Source organism: Hippoglossus stenolepis, chromosome 13 (genome assembly GCF_022539355.2).
Source record: "Hippoglossus stenolepis isolate QCI-W04-F060 chromosome 13, HSTE1.2, whole genome shotgun sequence".
NCBI lineage: Eukaryota > Metazoa > Chordata > Actinopteri > Pleuronectiformes > Pleuronectidae > Hippoglossus > Hippoglossus stenolepis.
Genome location: NC_061495.1, coordinates 8,820,159 through 8,845,991, shown reverse-complemented (window position 1 = coordinate 8,845,991; position 25,833 = coordinate 8,820,159).

The window sequence follows — 25,833 nt, the reverse complement described above, 5'->3', positions numbered from 1 at the left end:
GGTAAATCAGGCCCCAGACGATTTCCCAAGGCTGCTTTGACTCTGAAGGTCAGCGACGGGGAGGATGTGACCTGTGGGGTCATAGGCCATAGGGAAAGTGGTTAAAAGCCCCTGAATCCCACTGAGGGAGAGAGTGGGAGAACGTTGGAGACAGCAGGGAAAGAGTGATGGGGTCTGATATGCATAAGCAAGAAAAAGCCAGAAAGGCAAGGGTTGAGTGTGTGATGGATTGAGGAATGAACTTGTGAAAACAGCATCCTACTGTGGTTTGGTATGCAGGGAAGGAAACACAAACACACACATACCGACCCCAATACAGCCCCCAGCCAGCAATTGGGAATAAAGCCAAGATTAATAGTATCATTACAGATTATGGCCTGAACTGAGCCCAACAAGAATACAGTGTCTTCATTTGCAGCTTGTTTTAAAGTAGCCATTTCAAATTGGTTTAACACGTTCACATCGCATATCTCAGATATCACCCAAATCTTTAATGCCATACTGCCTATTCCGACTACGTTTTCATGTACAGACGACTCGGCTGCTGCACACACTTGGTGTTATTTAAGTTAAGCTACTTAACTGAACCTTTCATACTCTGCGATTGAATCTCCCCGCTGCCAGGAGTTTATCAAACAAAATCCTACCACCCAGACACGTCCCCTCCACTGATAGAAACGCTCGGCAGGAACAATGGAAAGCATGAAAAGTTTCAGGCGTGACCAAGCCACTTTCTGTTTGATGGACATTAATGCAAAAAGTACAACTTTAAGACTGTGGCTGCAGACTTTGACATCAAAATCCGCCTTTTAATACAGCATTATGAAAAGTGACAGGATTCCACGCTGCATCTGCTGTAGGGTTTATCCAGAGGGTTTGGGTTTATAAGGTCATCGTTTGGTCAATTTTGGGGGGTTGTGAACAGAACTCTTTATGCATAGGCAGTTATATTTTAGAGTTTCAGATACATACAGTAAATTGTATGTAATATAAGGTATAGGTACAAATGCTAGCAACATAGGGAGAGCAATGTTGGTCATCACTATAAATCCCAAGAAACTTTCTACATATACATTTTTTTTGCAGATAATGAATCCTAATAACTATTGAAAAATCGTGACTTTTCTTCAAATGCCACTTTAACAATGATGCTCGAGTGAGACGCCTCTACATTGAACAGATACCCCTATTGTTGATTTGGCTATAACACCTGGACATCAAAGCCCAGCTTTTATTAAGAACAGCAACACAGAGATAATAAATACTATCTTTCTGAAGTTTAACTACTTACTAAGTACAGGTGTTTTTACCAGAGACAGAGAGGTGTCTGTTTAACCAAATGGTTATTTCTTCGACTCCAATGCTGGACTGTTGTGCTGTTGTATTGGGTTACATCATATTTGAAGTTAATTCTAATATCCTACCCTCTTCAAACTTATTGCTGATTAAATAAATAAAATCGCTTAAAGAGAATTTGTGGCAGAGTTGTTCAAACAACTGCGTTGCATAACAGATGGGATGGACACAATAGATGATGAAAGTGAAGTTAAACAAAGTAATTGGATGACCTTGGTTGTATGAAAGCAACACCTAATGAAAATGTAACACACACACACACACACACACACACACACACACACACACACAGCTCATACGGAAGCCACTTCTGGCCCAGGAGTGAAGTGAAAATGGAATTTTCTTCTCATCTGAAGCTTCATTCAAGGTTAGCCAAGTGAGAAAGAGCTAATAGCACACGATGTGTTATAGCACAGCCTCACACTTCTGTGTCTCTCAGAAAGGTGGAATATTGACTTCTCCACCTCTCTTTGTTTTGCTGGGTATTTTTCTACAGTGAGGGATCACTATTGTTTCAGGTATTAAGAATCCTGTTTGTGGGAGCTGTGTTGGTATAATTTGTTAATTAAATTCCACAGTGGATGTACACAGCCTATAGGCTTAGAGTTTTCATAATCACAGAATGTGATCAAGTGTAAAACCCAGGTAAACATGCGAAAAAGCAATTTATGAATCATATTTTCTGAGCTGCAACTCATCACTCAAAGCCATCAGAGATCTGGGAGTGTTGTAGCATCAGCAACTCGCGTAACTACATTTTGCCAGACTGTCCGAGTTGTTGAATTTCACCTGTCATTCTTTAGATTATTGCAACACCACACAAACGCACACTTAAATTGTGGCAGTTGGCGCATAATCAGGAAACCCAACATTTCAGAGCATCCTTACTGAACAGTTGAGCAACCCCAGAGCACCAGCAAAATAACATCTCCGGCTATTAACACAAAAAATATACTGTGAATCTCTGCGGCCGCAATTTATATCAAGATTCAGAGACTATTGCTGGCTTCTCTCATTTGTTCAGCTGAGGCGTTTTTAATTGATGAACACAGAGCAGCGGGTGAAAGCCTGACAGAGAAAGGTCATGAACCTCTGCCATTGATTCAGAGATATAAAATGTGAGAATAACATGATTCTGTTTTTGAACCCAGGAAAATAAATCCCCTGCCTGTGTTCAGGAACACATTATATCAGAGATGGAGATTAGTGTAATCAATGATTTACTGAAGGGGTTTTATTCGATAGTTGGGTAAGGTTTACAAAAATACTCCAGTTCATTAGTTGTAGTCAATGCTGGCCGTCTACTTCAAGCAATTAAATATATATATATATTTATTATAATCTATATTCTGATATTTTGAAAATGTGCCTTTGAATGTGAGTAAAACTCAACCTAAGCTACATCAGATATGGCTAAAAAAATACGTTTCACAACCTCGTCTCAAGGCCTTTCAACATATTTTTTGATATTTTTATTAGTGCTCTTTTTTGTTAATTATTATTTGCAAATATTGATTGATTGATTGATTGATTGATTGATAAGGTAAAATAAAAAGCTCAGTTTTCAGGTGTGAATATTTCGCCTGCCTTTTGTTTTTTTTCTCTCCATTTCCTCTCCATTTCCTCTCATTCACTGCGACAGCAATATTTCCAGACAGGCAGCTCAAATGAGAGATCCTATCAATATATATGTTCCCTCATCAGCACATTTACAGTGGGGTTCCTATGGTAGTGTGTACGTGTGTATGTGTACAACAGATGGGCCTCTGTAGGGAGCAAGGTGTGTATGTGCCCATCTCCTGTCACCCCCTCGGAACCCATACAGCATGTAGAACAAACAGTCTAATTAGACACACACACACACACACACACGCACACACACAGTTTTGCTGCTTCATGTGTCAACTCCATGAAGTCTTATGAATACCTCACATCTGTACCTGTATACATCCTCCTGGTTTATGAAAGATTTTCACTGAATACAATAGATAATTCAGTATTGAATAAACTATTTAGGTTTTTGCATGTCATGAAATGGTATTGTTATTTACAGTATATGTTTTTGGTGTCCTCAGTCAAACCAGTGTGACTGAACCAAATTGCACAAATAAACATGTCCGATTTGTTTTCATCGAGATCCATAAATTATTCCATTGGAAGTCGGTGAATAAATTGAAAAGAAAATGCTTCTCTAGAAAGAGACTCACAATTATTCCTGGATAAAAGCCTTTGTCTTGTCTTGGCCAATTTTCATGAAAATCCATTCAGTACTTTTTGCGTAATCCTGCTGACAAACAACCAACCAAACAAATTGACTGTATGGCAAAAACACAACCTCTTCAGTGGAGGAAACAATGGAAGTTACCAAAGCCATTGTGTCTGCTTCGTCTTTTTGTTGTAACAAATGTTCTGCGAACAGAAATGATCCAGCAGATCCACGGGGTGGGGGGGGCTGATAGAAGCTGTGTTTATTCAAGCACGACCGGGATTATTCAAACATGTCAGGCCGAGACACCAAGGCCAGGCTGCTGACAAATAAGATAAGCTGGTCAACACTTGTCACTACTTGACTACATGTCACATAAACTGCATTGCATTTGTGTCTCTGCATTGCGTGTTCCATTCCATGTACGGCAGGTCTACATGTTTCAGTGCATTTGTAAAAGGATTCAATTTAATCCCATCCAATACAGTGGTGTCAGAAAATAAAAGTGAGCATGAAGATTCATATAGTTTAAATGTAAACTGATTTTTGGATCCACAGTACAAGGTACAAGTCATTGAAAGAGATGGTGTGTGTTTATATGTGTGTGTCTCAGTGTAGTTTTCTCTGTGGGCCCTTTTGTTAAACCACTGTCATGCACCTCCAGTCATCAGATAGAAACTAATCTGTGTAGAGCTGGTGGCTACCTTTTCTATCCTTTAAAATATTTCTGTGTGTGTGGGCTCGCACATGCAGGAGTGGATATGTGTGTGTTTTCCACAGGGTGAGGTTGAAATGAATGTCTTTGTCAGTGATGAATCTCCTGAATCTGTAAAATACTGGTGTCCTTGAACTTCAGGGTCGTGTGTGTGTGTGTGTGTGTGTGTGTGTGTGTGTGTGTGTGTGTGTGTGTGTGTGTGTGTGTGTGTGTGTGTGTGTGTGTGTGTGTGTGTGTGTGTGTGTGTGTGTGTGTGTGTGTGTGTGTGTGTGTGTGTGTGTGTGTGTGTCAGTCATGTTGTGGGGACCTACCTAAATCTGTTTACATTGTCACATTATTGAGACTTGTTTTAAGTTATTGGTTCGGTTAAGGGAAATAGTAGATATAGTGGAGGTAATCGTAAGTCTCCAGGAAATTAATGTTTATCATTGTGATGACCTCTGAAGGTATGGAGACACAATTACAAATATTTTTGTGTGTGCTGTTTCACAGAGGTCATTGCATCACTCAGGGAAGTCTCTAATGTTGTTGACCTGAGTGTTGAAGTTGATTCATTACTCTATTTTCTCAATGTGTGGGGTTTGATCTGTGGTAATGCAACACAATAAAATAAACAGTAGTGTCACAAATATATATATATATCTTTTTTATGATAAACGAATACTGTACATTACAAGCTTACAAGGTTAGTCTTCTGCTTTCCTGTACCAAATAACATGTTTGTTGGATCACACATTTAACCATTTCTATCCATCGTCTCTCATGACCTTGAATTTGATTTCTCATATTAACTGAAAAACAAGCAATGCGTGGGGCAGCTGGTAAGATGATATGATCTATGGTAAAGTACAAAGGTAAACCTGTGGAAAAAAAATTCTGTTAGATTGAGATTGTCTGTTATCTTTTATTATTAATATTGAGTCGCATTTTCAATTTTCCTCCTGCCCTGACCAAACTAAAAATGAATGAACCTCTAGCGATGATAAGAGTGGCTCTTATTCCCCCTCAGCCTGCTCTGTCTGAAGTGTTTACAGTTCCTGCTCTCCCAAGTTGACTGCTAGTGAGGTATAAAATAAACAGGCTCCCTCCGTGCTCACTAGGTCCTTTTAGTTATGGAGGAGACAGGAAAACAAACCCTTTGATAGATACCTGTATCCATCGTCATCTGTTTCCTCAGGAGATGGATGATAATGTGGGTTATCATCCAAACACAAGATGAGTTTTAGAGGAGTGGGTATAAACAGTATTATTTTGGTAGGAAGTGGTGGTGATATGAGGTATATGCAATTCCAAAGAAAATCTGTTTAGACACCTGAAATCTACCAGGAGGAGTCATGAGTGCAAGTGACAAAGGCATCATCCCTGTCTGGCTTCCCAGCCACTGTGTGAACACTGCCAGTTTCGTCAATGCAGGTCTGGAGCCAGAGATACGGTTGATCAGTTCCCAGCACATCTCTGGTACTTTCTGTTTTTGTGTTGAACATTGATCTTACTGTATGGGTTTAAATGTGCTGTGCATTTCAGTTTCAGGTTAATCAGGGTTACAGAGACTTCGTATTCAATTCTCAAAAACACAGTATTTCAGTGGTGGTCAGAATGCTAACAGATCATGTCCTGCAGACGATCTCTGGAGAATTGGGTCCGGACTTTGGAGGCAAAGTGTGCGACAGAGCTGTATCACACCTTTTGTATTACCTCACAGACGTAGTGTAGATTAAGGGTAAACATGAACAATTGCTTTATTAATCTTGAGGATGAAAAATGCATTTGACTATGTTTTAACTCGAGTCTTGAATCTCTTCACCATCAGTCCGCCAAAGGATCTTGGGGTGATTCATATCTATTTCACCATGTACTATGTGCTATTCACATCTATTTATCACATCTGTTTGTAAAGAGAGTGCTGAGGAAACCTGTTCTATTTATTTATAGCTGTCATTGAATTTGTCACAAAGCCATCCATCACATCTACTTTACATGGAGGAGATGAAACAGATAAATGAGCTTGTTACCTTCCAGAATGACCTGGATGTTTTACAGTCGCAGCTTTTTCTACAGCTCTAGTTCCAATCTACAACAAGCATCGTCTCTAGTTGTACAGCAGCATCGACATCCTTTCATTTAATGTGCAAAGCAAATCTTAACATTTTTTACTGCCACTTTAGGTAAAATATGAAAACTTCACTGACATTGCTTTTACCACCGCTATCAAAGGTCTGTCAAATAAAAGTTTTGTTGGATACATCCTTTGGCTTCACAAAAGTACCCTGTGTCAAATAGATTTTGTAGTTGTGCACGAAAGAGTATCTTTTGTTTGTTTGAGTGCATTTGTGTGTGTGTGTGTCATGCAGGCTTTTAGCCAAGATGCTAGGTGTAAAAACGGGAAGAATTGGAACAGCAGACTTGTTTCTCCTGAGTTTATTGCTCAGACGGAACATAAATAAATTGTTTTCTCCCGTGTCAAGTCGTAAATAATTGTTCTGTGCACACGCGTGTGAGGGAGTGTTTCTTTGGTGTGGAACTGCATGTGGAAGGAAATGATTTACTAACAGTTTGTATGAGCTAATGGACTGCGGCCAGTAAACACAGTGTTTAAGATGTCCACAAGCTGCAGCCATGTCTTATTTCTCACTTATTTTTCACTTTTACACGCTTCCTCCAAACCTCGTTTCTGCCTCTGTTACTTTACAAAAAGAAAATAGCACTCAGACTCCGTTGTGCTGCCAAGTTCATTTCCTGAGCATCCATTGTGCTTGCTGGATAATTGCTGAGTCTTTTCAGAAGACAAAGCCAGATCCTTGGAGAAAGGTGGTGCAGATGTGAGTGCAGTGCTGTTAAAAGAACAGCGTCTGCGTCAGTCCCACCGTGCTTTCATTCCTTTCATGCAGACATCACTCTGTTCTTCATAGAACGCCGAGTTGGAATAAAGTCGCAACATTTCCACATTGAACAGGCTGAGTTAAAGCGGCTCCTGTTTTGTGAGGAGTTGTGTGGTAGAGCATCTTTGTTCTCTACATTGCTTTTTTCATCTTGTTTATCTTAGTTTGTTTATTTGTTGTTTACGTTTTTAAAAGTCTTCCCTCATGGTTTCTCGAGATGATGATGATTTCTTCGTCGCGCCAAAACAGCAATTGCGCAGCACTGCCACTAGCAAGTCTTGTTTTTAGAGCGGCGAAGAAGAATAGATTTGAGGTAGTGTAACGTTGCACAGAGTTGGCTAGAATGTCAGCGGTTAGACTGTATTTCAATCTGGAAAATAGGACCATGTCCAATACTTTAGTTTTGAGGTCTGTTGTGTATCCTTGTATCATTTATTTGTGTTCTTTTTCCAGTTGTGACTGTCAAACATGATGATAGGATCGGTAGCAAGGAAACCTAGTCGGTATCAGGAAGGGGGGAAAAAAAAGATATAGATCTCTACTTATTTCTATTTTTATCATATCCCACCTGGCCTGGGAATGACTTACTATCTCCCATGAAGATCTGGTGGACATGGTGAGAGAGGGAAGGATGTACAGGACGTACAGCGAGCTGCCACCATCAACCTGACCCAGATTATGAAGAAATGAGCAAATCTATGTTTTCTATTTTGGAAAAATATCTCTCTTCTTAAACATTTAGGATCCGACTATCAGACTATTTCAAACTTAATGTAAGCATTTCTCCTTCACCCTGAAGTAATTATTCAGAAAAGCTTCGGTTACAGTGATTACAAAAGGGTATTTGAATATAAATGACAGCCATGAATTTTAAGTCTTTGTATGTGCAAAGACGCATAAGAAGATATGACTGAGGGAAATCTCTATCTCGTTAATGGTGATAGGCGTTCAGAATCACTGATGGAAGGGATGAAGTTGAATGAGGTTTTGCTAATTAAATAGAGGTATTGTAATTCCCTCTCAGTGGCATTCACTCTGCCTCTCTCTCTCTCTCTCTCTCTCTCTCTCTCTCTCTCTCTCTCTCTCTCTCTCTCTCCCCTCCCCCAATCTCTCCTTCTGTGACACACACACACACACACACACACACACACTGGCATGGTGGTGCATGTGCAGCAGAGCAGGAGGTCTCGGAGGCCTAATCTCGGAGCTAGCAAGGTACAGCCATAAAACTGACAGGCCAACTAATTATCCCAGAAATTACAACATCTTAATGTTGGTGCTCACAGTGTATTGGTGTGTGTGTGTGTGAGTGAGAGAGGCTTGCGTATTTACTTGTTCTTGGTGTATGTGTGTGTCATAGAGAGTGTTTATTATGCCGACAGCTGGAGGTGGTCTCCTGCATGCAGAGTAGAGGGGACAGATGTGTGTTGCAGCCCTTTGTTCTGCTTCTGCACTGCTTACTCTGACTCAGACTCTGAAAAACAAGGCTGCAGAGAGGTTTAGGAGTCAACTCGACAAAATACCTTTCTTTAATTTAGAATTTGTTCAACATTGTTGGTTTTTCAACCAATGTTACACATCTTTACATCCTATATCCCTCCTCTCCTTCTGTGTGTCGGTTTTTGTTGCACGGTGTGAGCCTCGTGCAATCCTTTGTCTCTGTTCTTGACTGATGTCTCGTGATGTTCACATCCGTACCTAATCTCGCTGTTCTGTGATCAACTGACTGAACCGAAACATTCATCAGTTCATTCTGTCAGGAAACATTTCGGGTGAGACACAGAGGAGACGCACAATCCTCAAATAGAAACCAACACCGATCTCCTATTGCTTTAAACACGTTTGTTAAGTATTCTTGTATAGAAAGCAAGAAAGAAAGAAAGAAATCATAGAAGTCACCCTCTCCTTCAGCTTTCAGTGGCAAAGCCTGAGGTGAATGTAATCCCCGGGTTTCTATGACAGTAGATGGGCAGTGGGATAAGAACTGTGCAAATGCCATCATCGATTCACATGACTGCTAAGGCTCCAGTACCCTGTCAGGAAGCAGACACAGGATTACAAAGGAACAAGAAGGGATTTACCCCTATCTCATTCTGCTCCTGGCAAAATACCGCAATGACTTGTCAAGCTACCGTGTTACTGAGGTATGGTTTATGATAATTACGAAGAAAAGTTGACACATTCACAGATTATCTACGGCCTGTGAATACGGGCAAATGGCATTTTTAATATCATACATTGGAAATTTAATGCAACTTTAAGGCGGTAAGGAAGTCTCGTCATTTCTTTCTATAGTGAGGTTTGATGCTCATAGATATTCTAAAGGTGAGTTTAGACGAAGGTATTTGTGCAGCTTTATTGATTTGATGAGTGTGGATATGATGTCTGTAGTTATGCTTTCATCCGATTTTTGCATTTTTCAGGAATATCTGCAGAAAATAATGCCAAATAATGAGCATTACCCATTCACTAAGCAGACAAGGCAGGTGGTTTGTTGCACAGAACCATCTGTGAGGGCTTTGTTGAAAACTATTTGGAGAAGGGCAGACACCTTCAAAGACATACTTGGCATGAATGAATTGGATGAACCATCTGTCTGTCATCATTCTCATGGTTGCCAAAGTCAGCCAGATAAGAGCAAACGCATCCTTTCCTTCGGAAGAAAGCCTGCAGTGCTGTTCTTTACTCTTCTTTTAATGGAGAAATACAATTCTGATATAATGCTATTCTACAGCAGCATCTATGCTAACATCATTAGAGGTGTGATTGTTAAAGGTTAGGGTCCTACAAGGAATTTCACCTCTACACCTCTGTGGACAGAAGCGGTAGTGTTTCCACTGTCACCCGTCCTAAAAACCTCGGTCCAGACAGCTTGTGCATTTGTTTTTTGGAAGTAGTGAAAAAAAGACACGTGTGGGGAGTTCAGGACACAACAAGAAAACACTGCGACACTGCAGCTCTCTTTAGATTGTTTCTACTGCAATGATATAACATGAAACAAGGACTGCATCAGACATTGAGGATAGTTTATAGAAAAGCCAATTTTCTCCCTGATTGTCTTGTTTGCTGTTGTAGGTCATAAAGGGGCAGCAACACTAAAATAAGACTGCTTCCTAACCAGTTAAAAAGTTCTTGTAGAGGCTTTAATTAACAACTCAAGGCTTTATTGAAGTAACAACTTTTCTGTCTCAATCAGCGCACTTTGTTTCCAATGTTTCAACACCTCCACTCAGGATATTTTTGTGTGTAAATTGAAAATGAGTAGATGGAAACTTGGTGTGTGGTCGTTTTGAGTTCCTCCTCTGACTGAACTCAGAACTCACCAGAAACTCTTGACTTTCTGTCTTTTTCCTTTATAGTTTTTGCAGGTTTATGAAGTACATTCATAAAGTTGCAGGATATGTGCAAAAGTCAACTCGAGTTGAAATATGAGTTTAAATAATTTTGGTCTTCACATCTGGTTGCACAGTCTCGGGTTGAATTTGCATCTAATTAGGTTTTTCTACTTTTTATGGAACTGTGCTGCCTATGAAATTTAAATTGCATTGTCTGAATACATTTAAGTAAAATTAAGAATGTTTTTTTTTTTCTTGCACCATTTGTACTGAAATAACTAGTTTTCAGATTTTGGAATTTATTCAAGGATTAAAACTGGCGTATAGCTAAGTTTTCCTTCATGGCAGCAAACCTGCAGAGCAGCGTTGCGTTGGCTTTCCTACTGAAAATACAATATGATAAAAACAGTTCAAAAACATAAACTTTTATTTTTGTAAAGGCAGCAGGAAGTAACTTGGTAACTGAGGCTGCTGGACACCGATTCTTAGCAGAAGTTCCTATGGTAAGAATTCTATAATATCCCATTCATTTCAATTATGGAGGCTGGTAAATACAGTAGCTACAGATATATGAAGGATTGACTTAATATAAACTATAATGCTCATGTTGACAGTGATTGGAACATAGGAACCTGACACAGTGTCACAGTAGAGTTAAATATCGTGTCTCTGGACAGCAATGGTCTCTAATGGCACAGAGAATATGTTATATCAGGTTCTGTGATATGTTCTTGATGCTTGTTATATATTGGTATAGGTTTTATACTGTTCAATGCGTTCCCAGATTTGTATGATAAGCATGAGTCATATATCTGTTTAGCTTGTGCTTGTTTTTGAAAATGTGTCGCAACAAAGGAACATAAAAGAAATCTCTCTTTTCCAACTTTCCCCACACATAGTCACAGTCAGCAAAGTAGCAGCAGCAGCAGTTGCGAGCCCTGCTGTTTTGCTAATGCCTCAAGATCATTAACAGTGTCCCCAATTAGCAGGGGGAAAAAAGCGAAAGCAAAGCCAGGGAGAGTTCATCAAGAATATGAATACTGCATGAGAGCCACCGAACAAAAGGTTTCAGGGCACATTTCTTTTGAAAGTCCGATTCATTCCCGTGTTTTTTCCATTTTTGTCTGAAGTAGAGCTTCAACTTTCTCGTACAGAACTTCTTTGACTCCAGTAATTTTACATGAAAAGATGAGAGCGGAGAATGGAGATAGAAAGACGGAGAGCGAGAGGGAAGACGGATGGACATGGGGGTCACAGTGATGGAACGGTAGATTGATTTGGAACGAGTTTGAGGAGGCAGTGCAGGTCAAAGCCAGCGACTTTATTACTGCCCCTGACGATTCATCTCATCTGCTGATTAACTACCTTCTCCTTTCAGTGGAGAAAAACGAACTGAAGAGAATGCAAGACAAAAGAAGAGGTTTACAATTACATGGAGATAGGAGAGAAAATGAATGGGGTGTTAAAGGCGAAGGATGCTGGGTATTGTTACAGCTGATATATAGCTCGTGAAAACAAATGTTACTTTGTGTGTGAGAGATGTTGAACATTATATTCTCCTCAATTGTTTGTCAATATCATAAATTACGATGTCACTGTTGTGGATATTGCATTTTTATTTTTTCAATAGAGCTAAAAATGGTTTTGGACATGTTTGTGGAAGCTGTGTTTTAGATTTAATACTCCGGGTGGGAATTTTCTATGGGAGCAATTAACTGACACATTGTCATCACCATTATTATCGAGTTCCAATCGTGATTATGATATAATTCGGAATTTGATACAGATAATAGGTGCAAGTATAGAATTAGTTAGAAAGGGCGTAACTGTAGGAGAGAATTAACATGAGTATGCATAGCTGCATGTAAACAGGAATGTTAGTCGATTATTAACTTTCATTAGCAATTTCAACAGCTAGTGTTTTTTTTATTTTTGGGACAAAGACAATAAACAAACGATAATCGATCGGCGTTTAAATGTAGTGATTGAAGATATTTTGTCCTTATACATAGTGTTAGTTGCGTACGGTTAGCATTTCAACAACGACATTCAACATTTAGTGTAATGCTAATTAGCGTAGCCTCAATCTGGTTCAATCGCCTGTGACTGATGGAATTGTGATGACCTGCATATATTCCACAAATGGAATTACCAGGTGTAATATTGTAATATTGCATCACTATAGCTCCTGTGACGTCTCAGATCTTATGTGCTCTGAATACAAGAAAAATGACACGATTCCTGTCGTTTACACTGTTACCTTGATCATTAAAACATTTGATTGGGGTTTAATAAACCTGGATTACAGCTCTACAGCACCCCCTGCTGCCTCTCATTATCACAATTCAGATGCATTGTGGCATACTCAGAGGCAGTTGCATCTGTAGGCAGAGGTGTGAGATAACTCAAGTGGTACAATGACTTTCTTTTTGTACAGTACCAGAGACAGTAATACATTCAGCGGCTTACAACAAGAACAATACGACTAAGGAGAAAGTGCCTGTATATGCTTGTATAACCAACAAGCAAACCATTGTATATAGATGGACATAAAAAGGGAAGGTAAAGGTACATTTGTGCTGTGAAAAACAGTGGGAAAAAAGATAAAATGGCATCTAAACATCAAATGTCGACTCATGAAGATGTACAGGGATGAAAAGAGGAGCTGTGTCAAACAGCCACTGATGCATCTGTTCAACAACAGGTGTATGTGGAGTGCAGCTTTGGTCTGGATATCGAGCTGGAGCAGGTGCAGAGCACAGATGAAAAAGGGAGGCCATCCAGCAGATATAAAAGAAAGACCTGAGGGTGGAAATCATTTGAAACAAGAAGTGGACTGGCTGGAAAAACATACATTTTTTGTATTGATCCAGACTTGTGTCTATCACTATACAGTACAGTCATCCTTTTACCTCATTGTTTGTCTTGCCTTTTTACCAATTTCCTGTTCCAAAGAGGCCGTTATTCCTGCCAGGACAGACATCTTGCCTGCAGCAATCACAACTTTCTCACCTCCATTCATCCACTGACACAGGTTTGTATGATTTTCTGTGTGTGAGTTGGAGGTGGTGGAAAAGGGGAGCAGGTTGAGTAAATTAATGTGGGAGCAGCTGTTCAAGTGGCAGGCTGAGAATGATGTGTTACCGGTGTGTGACTGCATGATGTTCGTCATCATCACAATCATGGACCAGAATGGCATCGTCTTGAGTTGAGCCCATGTCCATAAGAAGGTGTGTGAAGATGGGAATTACATGTTTCCTCTCTGTGGCATTGCAGAGTAAATATGGAAGTTGGACGTACTTGCTGCATGTGGACTGTGGTTGTGAAGTGGTTTGTTCCTGCAAGTAATCATAGATGTGGCTTGAAATTGCTTCACACCTGAGTTTGTCACTTCCTGTATGTTCACACATGCAATATGTCTCAATTGGGATACTTACTGTTAGTACACGCACTTGTCTTAGGCCAACACAGTGTACACTATAAACATATATGTCCAGTTCTTAACGTCAAACATGACCGTTGTGGGCTTATGGAAAATGGTGATTACGACACATGACCGTAATTGCTAATTACAGGTGTTATACCAAGTTCTGCTTACTTTGAAAGGATTCTTTTTTTCGTGTGCCTTCAACGTGGCAGGTTTCTCCAAGTGTTGCAGATGGTCCAAACATCTCAAATGTGAGTTATCAGACTTGCGTATACCAAGTTCTAAAAAAAACAAAAAATTCTAAACTAATTCTCATTTTGGAGCAACAGTTTGCTATGTTGCCAACAATTGTATAATAATGCTGCTCCAGTAACCAGCCATTGTAGCTTGTACTCCCTTCACTAATGAAATTTAGCACCAAATTAAGTCAAAGTTCCTGACCAAAATAGCTAAATTCCTTATTTCAGACTCTCCCGAAAGTTTAAGGTTCATAATGTCAAATCATAACTAGAGACACAGAATTTGAGTATGTGCAGTGATTGGTATGTCTGGGGGTGTTGAGCATTTTAATCAAATTAAACACTTCTAGCAGCCATACAACAGGACTACTACTGACTTGGCTTTGACTGAGGACAAATCTAATCTAATCTCCTGCTGATTGATATAATGTCGACTTTGAGCACGGAGGCTATACATGTGGTCTTTTATGAGGGGACGGATAGCACTTTCTGTAGCCAGGACTTCTATGGAAATTTGTTTCTAAGAGATGATTAATGAACAACAGTGAAGTTGATTAAGTCTGCTGCACAAGAAATAAATGCATTTCTCAACAACACCAGTGTATATATGAGAAACTGTAGATAATACATGATGCAAAACTAGAGAAGTAAGGATTAACTCATTTTGTTTTGTCTAAAATATTATAATTGCTGTTTTCTATTCAATTAGAGAGATTATAGATTCACAGATAATATACAGTAAGCGGTCTGCAAGGGGTTAATGTGTATTGCTGTGGGAAAATTAAACTAACAATAAATAAGTTAACTAAATGTCCTATTAATCAAATACCCCCCTCCAAATAGTTCCACATATATATTCCCCATTATATTTCTTTGAGAATTGTAATATAATATAATTTAACACACAACACATAATGTAATTATAATAAAATTATTTAATAAAAATATAATACAGGAGGAGGACAGTGTGTTTTAGTTGGTTTACAGTTTCTACCACAGCCACAATATACCAGTTTGGTGGAGTTAGCCAACCACCTTCAGAGTAAGAGCATGCTACTGCACAGCATTTAGATTCAATAGATATTTGCCGTGTATTTATATTTAACTTTGTAGCATATACCTATAACAGAGTGAGGAGCGAATTCAAACAGTTGTCTCTTAATATGAAAAGCATGTGCTGCATTTATTTTAATGTCACATCTCTGCTGCCATTAGAGCCCTCAGAGGTGCATTTACAGATGAGAGTAATAATCATATTAGTATACAAGGTGGATTGATTGCTACATGCCTCATACCCAAACATCAAACACCTAGTCGCACACAAGGCACAAGTCCATTTGGACCTGTTCCCAGTCACAGAGTGGATTAATGGCTCTTGGCTGACATTCATTGCTGCAGTACCGCGTGTATCTGTGTACATTCCCCCCGTCCTGTGTATTTCCATATGGCTGTGCATGTGTGCAAAATGCAAACGACTCCTTCATGTGATGTATGTATCGGGGATGATAATCCTGCGTTTCACAGAGTAGCACAGAGGGTAATTTATTGTGTTTTCGTTGTGCACGCCGAGTGCATTTTCTCTCTGGTACGATCCGAACCAGACAGATGACAGGGTCCCTCTCTCCCTAACTCCAGCAGAAATCTTCTCTTCGTCTATCCTCCCACTCTGCTCCCTTCGCTGAAGCTACTGTTTGTCATAGAAAATTTGGGGTAATGGATCATGTTGTGGCGAGACGACAAAGGGTTTCAGCGCTGGAGGTTTCAAATAGTTGGCATGTCAAAACCGTTACTGTCGCAGGGACTTTTCATCATATCGTCATACACGGGTTGTAGAGAACGCTTCCATGAGCGAGAATGTAGATGTGCGTGTGTGTCCAATGTGGGTCACAGGATCATGCTGGTAACAAGGACCTTGGGGAGTGTGATCGTTGCACTTGAGTTTGATTGAGAGGTAGACTGGAGCACGGGGCATAAATCATTCACACATCAAACTTCTCATATTGTATATAACTTTTTTATGGGATTTTCCCATGAACTTCTCTGAAGGAAATTGTTCCGTTATTTAAGGCTCTTATCTTTGTCTTAGTGATCTGCCTTTGTATGAATGAAGTGACTGAGCAAGCGGGAATATAAAGATAAAATGTGAATGGGTCCTTACCAGACAAATGTATTTTAAAACTGCAAATAGTATAATAATATGCAAAAATAATTGGCACCTTCTAAATGTTGACTAAATTGAATGCCATTTATTTTAAGTTTTACTGCGATAGTTGTAATTACTGATTCGTTAAAAAAAATCACTAATTCTTTTTCTGTATTTGCTCAAGTAGATGACATTTAAATTATTGTAGGACTGTAGTGTGTTATCTTTAGTCTCTATAGTTAAAGTCAATTACAGTAGCTGTGAATCCCCATAGGTCATGCTGGATGTTTCTCGTAGGCCTCGGTAATATGTCCAAGAATGATATCATGATTAAAATGTTCACGTCAGTCGATATCGATGGTTATCACGATAAATGTCACATTATTATTTCTGACAAGTCGAGACTGATTTTTACACTTGAGTGAAAATTGTGGTTTTAAAGAGCCGAGAAAGACAAAAACTTTACAAAACATTTTACAAATCTGGGGCAGATAAGTCATGTCCTCCCCGTGCTTGTATAAGTTACAAGAAATATATCAATATACAGCATATTTTACTTTTGTTATATTCCTATTGAAGAAAAATTATATTACAATAATAACTGATACTGTTTTATTGCTCAGCCGAAGTTTCTGGGGAATAATGACATACATTACAATAAACACAAATTTAACAGCTCAGAATAAAATTATTTTGTTTAGCATTACACTTGCATCCGGTGTTATTCTAATGTGGATTTTTCTCCATAAAAAAGATATCTTACTTACTAAAATTATATATACTTCTAACCCCTTTTTAAATTTATTTTTCTTTTCAATTAAAAAGTTTTATAACTGGACAAAAGATGTCTCCTACCTCGTTTAAAAGTCTATACTCAGTGGTTGTGGATTAGCGGCTTCAAGTCGCATCACACTTTTATTAACTGGATTTGAAAAACCATTACCATATTATAATTGCACACATTACAAATTTAGAAATAACAAATTAACTGTAAATATAAAAGTGAGATATAAGGTTAGCCTGGGGACATTTGATGTAAAACTACTTCAAAGAAACAACAAACATTTTTCTTTTAGATATTTGATCAAATATGCTGTTGACAGCAGAATCTCATTGAGTTACCACAGGGTTTTTAGAACTGTAAGTAAATACAGATTTTATGCAAAGGTTAAAATCAAGACTTAGAGAAACGTACCTGGATCATTTCATCCTCCATTTTCCAGGCAACACAAAACACAAAGAAAATACTTTGGATAGTATCGGGAGTACTGCAGTGACTGATTCCCCATCTTTAATATGAGGCTGATATTCCACTCACTCCATTTATTTTTCCGCCTATCTGACCAACCACCGGCACATTGTTGAAAGCTGTGGGCCTGCACCTGCCGCGGCTTTGTGAGCCTTATGAAACACATTTGGCTCTTTGACTTGAATTGATTTGCTGTGACATCTGGACGCAATACGAGCCTTCAAACACATGCTAGTCAACACACTCGGATAGTCATGCATGGACAAGCACGCACAAACCCATACACACAGATATGGGTTATCGTTCACACGGCTACGCTTTATCTCACACACAAATCTGGATACGCTGTTTTGTGAGGACTTTCTATAAACTCCGTTGACTCCGATGCTCCGCTCCCTATTTGTATTGAGAAATCTACACCGGTAATAGTGTCCCCTTACATTTGATAAAACACAAAATACTTAGTTCAGCAAAAAAAGACACATAGGCACCAAAAATAGCTTTCAGTTAGACAGGAAACACAACACAGAAGAAAAACAAATGTAAAAACTGATACATTTAGGTAATACCTCTTTTAACCTTTGCCCTTCAGTCACACCCATATTTCCAACTAAAAAATGATCTCATGTCACTAAAATGTCTCCATTCCTAACGTCTAAATCTCCAATTGGTTCTCACAGAGACAGAAGCACACACACACACACACACACACACACACACACACACACACACACACACACACACACACACACACACACACACACACACACACACACACACCATAACTTGTGCTATTCAATCCTTGTCATCCTGTTTTAATTTATGGCAAAGAAGGCTGCTCCAGACATTGGTTCCAATTCCCCGTCCCCGCCTCGCCGGTCGGCTCCTGCTGGTGTCTCATCATCCATCAGCGGGGGCTGGAGCTGAAGACGACACCCAACCGGGGCATAGCATGACACCGCGGCTGTGTTTCCTGTCAGACACACCTCTGAGATCTCTCTCTCTCTAACCCCACTGCATTTCTGTGCATCATTGCTTTGCTCTTAGCCTCGTTCCCCGTGTGCCTCTTTCTCATCTGGCCTTTCTGTCTTTCTTTAGAAACTTCCTCTGTGGTACCGCTCCCTCTCCCTCCTTCTATCGTCCTCTAATCCCAAACAGCTCACGCAAACCTTTCCCGTTTACACTAAATCAACCGATCTGAAGCGACATTTTTTTAACATAAAGCAGGGATGGCTATTTTTAGGGATTCGGTTCTGGTTAAACATCAGCAGCTGGCATCCACTTGAATAGGTATAATGATATCAACAAGACATGGTCCAATCAGAAGACAACCCAGCCATATGTTACTGACTCCAGCATCTATAAGAAACAGACCTCACATGCTTTCCTTTTTGTGGTCAAGGGATAATTCTACAAGTATCTGCTGCAAACCTCAGCCAGATTTTCAGTAAAGCTACCTGCAAATTAAGACGTTACGATACACATGAGACAATTTAGCTTCCACATGTTAGACATGTCCATATGTAATCAGTAGGAACGTAAGTGAGGCTACATTTAACCAGTTAGACGTTTCTGTTTATGTGCAGAATAAAGATTATCACATTTAACACTTTCAAGCTAAAATCAACATTGTCAGCTTTGTTTTCCATATGGATGATCCCCATACATCCGTGTGAATTTCATGCAAGAAATGTTCTTTTTCATAAGTTTCTGGCCAAAAGTGAAAAGTATTTGTGTCCATAATTCTCAGAAATTCCCGCCTCTCTGCTGGGAACCCTACTCCTACATCCTGACTTTCTCTCTCTGTGTGTGTGTGTGTGTGTATGGGTGTGTGTATGGGTGTGTGCTTATGTGTCAGAATGATTATGATTATGACGATGATGATGTACGATGTGTGTTTCAGTTTTTCCGTGTGTCAGACGACAGACGCTCCGTGCAGCGTTCTGCTCCGTGTTTTCTGCATTCTCAGCTGTTCAATGCTCGAAAGGCTGAATTTAAACCATCTTTTCTCACCCAGGACACACACACACACACACACACACACACACACACACACACACACACACACACACACACACACACACACACGTGCACTAGTGCTCCAAACGTGAATCACACACACTCACAAAGTGCGACCACATTACCTCTGTCTTTTCCCTTTTGAATGCGGGGCAATTGTTAAATCTGTGATAAGAGTGGGAGCTAAGATGTAGGCGTGTAGAAATGGCGTTCAGACGCCCCTAGCGTTTTGTACCGCGCCGACAAGAGGCAAATCACCATTCATTTATTTAAATTGCTCTCCACCTGTTATGATAATCGGGACTTAGATAGAGAAATTTCCATTTTCAATTAAAAAGCCCACTGTTTAGGCATGGGAGTGCATGTGTCTCATCTTACTGTGGAATGGAATTAAAACTATTAAGGCCTTGTTACTGGGTAGTTCACTCTGCAGGAGGATTCCACAAAACAGCAAGGCTGGAATTTCGAAGGGTAATAGTAAAGTAGCATTTGTGTTGAATTGGATTTATTCACAGAACAAAAATTGATAAATCATATTTGTAGGTTTTGCTGTACTGGTGTCAGTCCTTTTCCAGTTTTTAGGTCATTTCAGATAATCCATGGAACATTATTCTCTTTTTTGTCAAATTTTAATTGAAGATTAAAAATACCTCCAGGTCTAAAAACAAGTATAAACATTTAATTGGATGTTTAATATGATGAGATGGAAACAGAGAAAATTGGAAAAGGAAACAATTGGTTTAATAAAGGGCTGATTCTGACATTACAATAACTAAGCATTAATTAATTACAATGGAACTGTTTTCTGCATAATTTGACAATGCCTGCAATATTTGTTTTAAAAAACTGGACGTGCACTTCCTAATTCCTAACATAATTATCGTTGCCTCAAGGACACTTCAAAAATTCAAGGTGACTTTTCTTTTTTGTTGAATCTTTTTTTTTTTACATTTTCACAATACTTGGTATAATTAGTTTGCAAGTGACCCAATTTTGCAAAACAATAGTTGCCTTAATGGAATGATTATGTTGATGTAACTGTAACAGATTGCCCGTGTGCTCTCCACATTAGGCTCTTTGTTCTAGTTCCATGTTTGGCACTGGCCCAGCACTAGCAGATATGCTTCCCTGCTCAGTTTATCAGGCTTTGTTTGATCCGTGTAGTTGAGATTTTTTTTTGGGGGGGGGGGGTTGCACAGCGGCTCCTGTGAGATAGTGTAACCCCTTCTACACCTCCCTAAATATAGTCGTTCATATGGATCTGTGCAGAGGCCTGATAGAGCCTCGAAGGGAACACTGGGACTTGTGCCGGAGACTGTGGACCAACAGACAATTCTCACTTTCCTTATTCGCATGATGGGAGTTTATGAGATCAATCATTATCTTTGGCTGCTGAAAGACCCCCCAGGACAGAGATGGAGGAGTGTGTGTGTGTGTGTGTGTGTGTGTGTGTGTGTGTGTGTGTGTGTGTGTGTGTGTGTGTGTGTGGTCTCTTTCTCCCTGTAGAGATCATTAGCAGTGAAGAGCCTCCTAGTCAATACTCCTCGATGCATTGGCCCCTCTAGGCCCCTCTCCGTCTCTGTGTAGTAGAGAGGAAACTAATTCACAGGGTTCCCAAACGTGTGAGACGATAAATTTACCACAACACCCAGGAAACTGTGAGATCGGTGGACGGCCTTCAGGGGGTGAATCGAGGTGGTTTTACACCTTCTGATGTGGTATATTCCTAACTCGGTGTGGTGTGAACGTTCAAACAAGCGCTCTGTTGTATGGTTAGAGGCAGGCAATCTACAGAGGCTGTGAATAAAAATGTGAAATTTGATAGCTACACTTAAAACTAATGGTTGAGTTTTATCCTAAACAGCATGGAAAATCCTTTGAACAGCGCTTAGATCACGTGATACAAGGCAGGCAGACGGTCGACTAAGCTGGGGTCTGTTCTCCCGATAGCACAGTTGGTTCCTACATTAGCACTTTACATTGTTGGAACCATGCAGTTGCAATGCAAGGGTTTCTCAAAGCCGTTTTTAGACGATTCCCACAACCATAGTTCCAACTAATATTTGCAAAAAGAGTTGATTAAATCGCACGGTTCAAACAACGGTTCTCGAGTTGCGGTTTGAAGCTTCGTTCCTGGTGATCAGTACATCAGTGATGATGGAGGATGAAGTCGAGGGACAGTAGTCCGAGCCACCCTGAGTCTGCAGCTGCCCAAACCCGTCGCTAACATCATCACCGAGTGGACAGGGCGACACGGCGGGTCGGGCCGTGTGGAGTAATTTTACCCTGGAGAGCAGCAGGAAAGTAAAGAGCACATCACTCTGCAGCCACTTCTCGGTACTGTAAAATAAATGATGATGGCTCCATTTGAAATAATCTCACTCGACACCGAATGTTTTTTAGGAATTTACTACTGGCCGACAGTTTTACTCAGGAGCGTAATGCTATATACTGTTGAATCAGAAGGGTGAGAAATTGTGAAGGGACCAAAGAAGACAGATCGGTCGGACAGGGATTCAGTGTTCATCAAGATAACGACCCAAAACATTTGATTAAATACGATATATATTAAACCAAATGGAAGCTTCACATGACAGAAAAGCAGCTTCGAGCCCATGGCGTTGGTTTGTGATGAAACAGACAGACAGTGGAAGCAAAGCAAACTATAAGAATGATGCATTATGGGAACAGTATTGAGATGAGTGATGTTTCATTTTTCATCTTGGAAAGAACATCACAACTTTTTTTAACTGCTTGGTGATTTGGATTAAATGTAAAATTTCAGATTACACTTTATTATTGATTATCAGTTATTTGCTCTTTGCTTTAACTTACATTTACACTCTGTCAATTTCTAAATGTATGTAAATTTCATCAATGTGGGTGTCCTCAAACTTTTGACCGCAAAGTGCACGAGAAGTAAACGTACGACGAGCCACAGAGGGAGACAAGGAGGCGAGGAGGGCATGGTAATGACGATATCCATCACTGTGACACACACCGGCACACTTCATGGATCAGAGGCTTTAAGTGCTGAGCTATGGTGGGTTCAACAATAATACACAATACAATACCAACAAGGGAGCTGATTTATTATGGAGCTGACCTGCCCCCACGCTGCTTGTACGAACATAACCTTGAATGCGTTCATAGTTGTGTGTGTGTGTGTGTGTGTGTGTGTGTGTGTGATCTTTGACTAGAAGCAATAATGGAATCTGATGGCATTTCCTCGCCCAATGGTGATTCTTAATGAATGGGACGATATACTGAGGTGTCACTGTACCAGCTTTCACTTTCTCTAAACTAGAGGCTTTGCAGTGTAAACACAACTTAAAGTGTAACACAATCTGTTGTATACTTCTCACTAAAAGTTTCTTACACATGGCTCAAATGTAATGGAGCCATTTCTTTCTCAAACTAAACACATATTTGTTTATTTATTTTTTACTGACTTGTAAGTTTAAAAAAGTCTCATTATAAAAAAGATTATCAAAGGTTTTTTTGTGTTTTAAATGTTTCCCTGCTGCTCAGCCACAAAACACCATCATTGCACGTGAGGGGTAAATTATTTCCACTGGAAATATGCAATTACAGTTAATCTATTAAGTCCCGTTTGTACTGGAACAGACATGAAAACTTAAAATGCAGGATTACGTTTTCTCTGGACAGTGAAATAACTCGCAGTTTTGGACACTTAAAATTGGATGTTCCTTAAATTTACTATATTGCACATTGCTCTCTACAATTTAATTAAACAACATTAATACAAAATACATAGATAACATATAAAAGTATGTATAGGGTGGGGTAAGACAACCACACCCACAAGATTAAATATAAATCTACCAATCAACCAGATATATAAACGTATAATTAACCTCATTAGGATGGACCAACTAGATTAATACTCAAAATAAATCGTAAATATTGTTTTTATCAAATTTTGTTATGTTTTCAGTATTGTTTGTCTTTTAGCTGGATTATGCAAAAATAAATAACTAACGAACAAATTTTCCTAAAACGTAGTAGAAGGGTGATGAGTGGGCCAAGACAGAACTAATTACATTATGTTGTGGATCCAGACACAGGATGGAATCCTGGACTTTTGACATTTTCACAATTTTCCCAGGGAAATAATCCATGAATGAAAAAGTCAGGCACATGCAGAGGATTCATGTCCCTGAGTGTGTGTAATATGTGCGGCTTGATTGGTTTTAAGTTGACTGTTGGGCTTTGTTATGCGTTTTGCGAGGACTATTCTAGATATTACTGTTTTTATACAGTGTGTGAAACAAATGACCTCCACACATTTTGTTTTATTACAGTAGCTTTAATTGGAAGTAGAAGTAACACTGTAAACACACTGTTCTCTTATGGAGTATTGACCCAGCTGCTCTGAGGAGGAGAGGATGGGATAGTTTTTAGTTCCCGGCTCTTCAGCTCTATAGTTTTTATATTTTCATGGAGACACTCATAATAACAGGCAATGGGAACAATGAACACATGGGTCTCTCATGTGCAGCTAACTTTTATGGGAAATGGGAGTTTTTTATTGCCCTTTAACCATGGATAATAAAATCTAACACAGAGCTGAGTTAACTGGGTTTTTACTACATATTAATCTTCAATTCCAACCTCGGTGCAGTAATTAATCATTAACTTGTTATGACATTAAATTCATTCAAAATGTCACAAAATTATTTTACAGGACTGTCGGTTATAATCTTGATTGTGTTTTTAAATGATGGAAAATAAAATGTTAACACCAACGTCACTTCTGTTGAGCTGGATTAGCTGAGACGGAACCCAGATGATTATCTTAAGGGGAACATATGATGCTTTTCCTTATTTTCTATCGTATATGTCAAAATGTTGTATGTCCTTATTTAATGTGACAGAGGTTTCTAAGACTGAGGTCAACATGTGTGAAAACAATCCCTGTGGCAAAAGCTCAGAAGTCAGACAGCTCTGAACACTCGGTTCCAATAGTTTCTACTTGGAGTGACGAGGTGACGTCAGCTCATCACACGGTCATCGGCTCCAGGCACAGCTCACTCTCCCAAAACAGTCTCTTGGAGGAGTAACTAAGTGAAAATAATCAGGGTATTAAATATGTGTAATGTACCCCAGCATGAAAGTTACAGACCGTGCATGTTAACTCGTCGTTTGGCGACAGCAGAACAACATTTTAGGATTTTGTCATACCTCACAGCAGATGTTTTTCACTTCAGTCTGCATTTTAGCTCATTTCTTCCAGACAACTATTAACAGGGACATAAAAGTGTTGTTATTGACTCATCTTATGAGTCGGCTTGCTCCGAAACTGTTATTTTCCACCTGACCCTCAGTAACAGTGGTGACTCGATTTAATGACTAAAGAAACAAGTTTAGGGAACAAGTTAATTGTTGCATACAGTAGCCTACTATGACTGCTATGGGATGCTATTAATAATAATAATAATAACAATAATAAAAAGAATAATATAATAATAATAATAATAATAATAATAATAATAATAATAATAAAAAGAATAATATAATGATAATATGAATAATAATAATACTATAAACAGAAATTATTTGGTAACTGTTAAACTACATATTTAAATTCATTTGGGTATAAAAACTTGTTCATTTGCTCAAAATAACTGTGGGAAACAAGGTTATAAAAAAAGACAAGCCTGAAAACCCAGGAAAACATAAAACACATTTAGAAAAATAAAATTATAATTTGGTAAAAATGTATTATTATTTATTATTATAAGTTAGAAGTTTGTGCTGAATGTAAGCACTGAAAAACTATTATTTTTATTTAGCAATTGTAGAGAAGGAAATGAATGCCCAATTGACCAAACAAAAATGTGAATGAATGATTCGATAAATATAAATAGGACTGAATATTGTAAGAAATATATATAGATATAGAAATATATATATGAAATGTCACAGGTTGGTTGTCCAGTAACAGCGTCCAGTGAGCGAAACACTGAAACGTCTACCTACTCAGTGTGAAACCACCGTGTGAGTCCTGCTGAATTCACAATACTGTGTGATGCCATGTTAGTATAAACCCCAATTAATCGTGTGTGTGTGTGTGTGTGTGTGTGTGTGTGTGTGTGTGTGTGTGTGTGTGTGTGTGTGTGTGTGTGTGTGTGTGTGTGTGTGTGTGTGTGTGTGTGTGTGTGTGTGTGTGTGTGTGTGTGTGTGTGTGTGTGTGTGTGTGTGTGTGTGTGTGTGTATGACCAGAAGGAATTGATCTATTACT